This window comes from Ictalurus punctatus, chromosome 14 (assembly GCF_001660625.3).
Source record: "Ictalurus punctatus breed USDA103 chromosome 14, Coco_2.0, whole genome shotgun sequence".
In the NCBI taxonomy this organism is placed as follows: Eukaryota; Metazoa; Chordata; class Actinopteri; order Siluriformes; family Ictaluridae; genus Ictalurus; species Ictalurus punctatus.
Window position 1 is genome coordinate 17,484,536 of NC_030429.2, and position 4,064 is coordinate 17,488,599.

Below are 4,064 nucleotides of genomic sequence, written 5' to 3' on the forward strand. Positions count from 1 at the left end.
CCACTTTGTCTGCCAAGATCCGTATTGAAACCCTTTTGCATACCTAGTCACATATGTTACAGTGTTGAATTTCATTTGTATTCAATGGAAGAAGGCACCTCTTGACCTTCGTTCAAGTATGCTTGTGTAATCATCTCCTTTACACAATGGACTAACCTGTCTTTAGACATTAGAGCCCCATTATGGTGCTCCCAAAAGTCTTCCACATATTGTGTCAGAACCTTGTGCTGGCCTGGGCACGCTTTTGTCTGCAAGACCAAATAGGTTGATATATATCAATAGCATCAGTGTCTTTGAAAGGCTGGGTTTGGCCACAGTGAGACACGTTTGAATACTTGCATACTTGTGGTCAGTAAAAAAAAAAAATGTCTTAAGTGAAAGCTACTTTATGTTTGCATCTTCCATTAGTTCATATGGCAAGTTGCACAAACTGGTTAGTACTGATTCCAGATCCAACTGTGGGATCACTGTTTTGTATGAGGGCTGGAGATGTTCCACACCTTTAAGGAAATTTTGGAATAGTTTATGTGATCCTAGCAAAAAAAATCTGTCCCCTGTAGGTAGGCAATGTGGCCGTATACACTTTCAGGGTAAACCTATAAAGAGATGCTTCTACTTGACTTTATAAAAACTCTAAAACATTGTTTACAGTGCAAGCTTAGGGATTTATGCATATTGTATTATATCACTGTGAAAAAATCGCTGCATTTATTTGTATAGAACCAGTGCATTGTAAGGGCACATAGGTAACTGACAGGTCAAATACATCAACAACCAGAGGGACCATGATCTTTTCAGCCAGAATGGTGATTTCAGCAACACTTGTTACATAGTCTGTTGAATGCTGTGCAGCGTCATCCATTACAGTGGTGGCAGTTAGAAGGCATTCATTTGTTTCAGCAAGTCATCCTGACCCAAATTATTTGTCTCTGCCCTGTCTGTGAACTACATTGGGCAGTGAGTTGTCTTTCTGATCACAAACACATCAACTTTTGCTCTGCCATGAGTTAACTGCCTTCTTCTGGATTTCACAGACCATGTCTATAGGCTTGTTGCAAAACAGTACATCTGCTGTTTGATTCTGTTGGCTTTGCAGGTATGCAGCTCTCAAATGCATCCACCCACTTACAGAGCATATTTGCCCACCTCAGCATCGCTTGTGATTTTGTACCCTCGGGGGTAAAATATAATCGTGGTGTTGTCTGTCTGCACTAGTGTATTCCTGGAAATGTTGCAGTACTAGCCAGACAGTGATGATGATGATATGTTGACATCGAGCCTCATTTTCCATCGTCCTTTTACTCTCACAGGTTTTTCCATACCACCCCCACCCAACCTCTTGCTGGAAGGCATGTGTTGTTACTATTTCCCTATTTGCCAGGAGAAGACATAAAAGCATACCTCAAAGGAGAAAACATGCACTAATTAAGGGCACATACATGCTCTTGCCACCCATCCTAGTGCTTCCACGTGTGCGATTTGCAGCTCTGTCTGGCTCAACACATGCTGTTGAGACTATCCACATAGAAGCCAGTCATACAGACAAGAGCATGTGCACGGACAATGCCATTGCAAGGGCTCTAGGGCAACTTCCACACATTTTTTAAACACAGAGGGTAGTAAAGTTTTCTGGTCCATGTACTATTTCCTGTTTTTTTTTATTGTCTGTTTTTCTAGTAGCAAATGCATTGCAGTCAGTATAGCCAATTTGCTCTGGTCTTGTACCTGTGTGGGGTAGACCCCTATGTTTGACAGAGGCCAACAATGAAACTAAACCTTAGCCTGTAATCATTGTATTCAGTAGTCACTGCTCTGTTATCAAGTTCCAATGTTCTAGTTGCAGATGAAATAACCATCCCACCATGTGATTTCAGAATGGAGGTCAGGATCCCTGGCAGTTCGATAAATTGTGTTTTAGAGGCTTGATCATGCTTTACTCTGGCATGAACCCACCTTTATATTTTGGGCTGCTGTGGTGGCACCAATGTGGTTCACACTACAATCCATGTAGCTCCTTCCATAAAGGCAATTAGTCCTTGAAACCTCCACTGGAATAATGTGCCAACACAGATGAGTGCCACAACAATCTGTCCTGTGTTTTGCTCTTTGTATCATTCAATGCATCCTAGGCCTGTGTGCCAAAGACCTGTTCATGCACCAATGGCAGTGGGCGCAGCATGTTTTTTTTACCAGGCTCCAACAATGGCACCAGAGTCAGCCAAACTTGTCTCATCTGTGTTAGCAGCCCCACTGATTTGCTGGCCTAGAGTATCGTATGCTTTACAAACCAGCATATCAACTCTTTTATATTCTGGCTCTATGCAGCAAGGCTTTTCCAACTTTAAGCTTCATCAGCCTGTACCACTAATGAGGCGTCTGGTCTCTCTACTACACCACTGATCTCAAGCCAAGGCAGCCTTGACACCAGTTTGTAGTGCTGCTACTGTTTCACTACACATGCCCACTGCCAGCTCCTCTGTATTCCAGTGTTACAATGAAACGGCACTTTCTCATCTTCCATGGGACTGCTCAGAGGTGTCTTCTGGCCACATCAGTTCCTGCCACTGCAACACAGTTAAGGTGCTTAGCTTTTCTTTTTAATGGGCTCTGCAGTTATATCTACTGTTAGTTTCACTCCTTGCTGTTGCCACACAGAGCCAGAAGAAGGTGAGGAATAGACAGCCATATTATCATATACCGTGATAAGTGCTTCATGCTTCACTAACAGCATTATGCTGCAGCTAGGGCAGGGCTCCGTAAGTGCTTGTTGCAGATATTCTGGTCCCAAACATATATTCTGGTCATTGATCATCTCAATTGTCCTACTCCATAGGGGCTTAGTTGGAAAATTTGACGATTTACACAAGCTATACTTTTATAACTGAGGTTAGTTACTCTGCATCCACTGCACTCCTGCTGCTCCATACTATTTGAATAAAACAGTAAACAATAGGCCATGAATCTTGTTCAGCAACACAATCATGGTGAAATTAGTAATAAGTCAACTTTTAGAACTACCACCTTAATGCACACTATTTGATATTGTAGGTTTTAACAATAACAAGATTACCAAAAATGTATGTGCGCTTATTCCTCATCTCCTTGACAAGACAAGAATGGGAAAGTGGATGAGAGTGATGTGACAGAGGTCTTTTATAGGTTATACCACTGAGGCCACAGTCACAAGGTGAGGATTTTGCCATTAGTAGTCAGCAAGAAAACAAGCAAACTGATGAACTGAGTTTGTTCCTAAGGAAAAAGCTAATTCACATTCACACTTCTAATCCACACACATGCTGCATGTGTTTAGTATTTAATATTACATTATTATTATTATTATTATTATTATTATTATTATTATTATTATTATTATTGATGCTATATATTCTGTATATAGATGGTATTTTGTTTTAAGACGGCTCTGTAACATTTCATAACCATGCCTTTTGAAAACATTTTGGCAAATAAGTGGTGAATTTGAACATTTACATGTATAATTGAATTGTCATATTTTATCTGAGTGATCAAATGCTTTGGGTATGGACCTTTTTCACACGTTTGTGTTTACAAATGTGGAAGCGTAGTAGTAGTGTTTCAAAACATCCGTAGAGACAGAGAACAATGGCAGCAGATACAGCTGACAGTCACTGTAGTGTCCCTCAATGCAAGAGGCAGTACATATGCCTGTAGCAGTACTTCCCCCTATTATTAAGGTAAGGAACTTGATCTTTCACAGATCAGATGAACAGAGTACATGCAAACAAGTTGTAATCTTCCGCGTTGCTATGACGTCACGGCGTACCACCCACCAGCATCGTGAGTCTCCGCCCATCCTGAGCTCAGTTCATCAGTCCGCATACTGCAGAGCGCACGGGAAAACCGGAACAAACCATTTACCCAAGAGGGGAGAACCTCAGAAACATATCAGTGTTATCAGAGCCGTTACAACACGTTTTTTCATACAACGAATACTTATTCCGATAGCTGTGTTAATTTAGTAAACGCGTCTTTCTAGATACATAATATTACTAGTAGTAATAACATTTGAAAGGGCTGATTTTAAG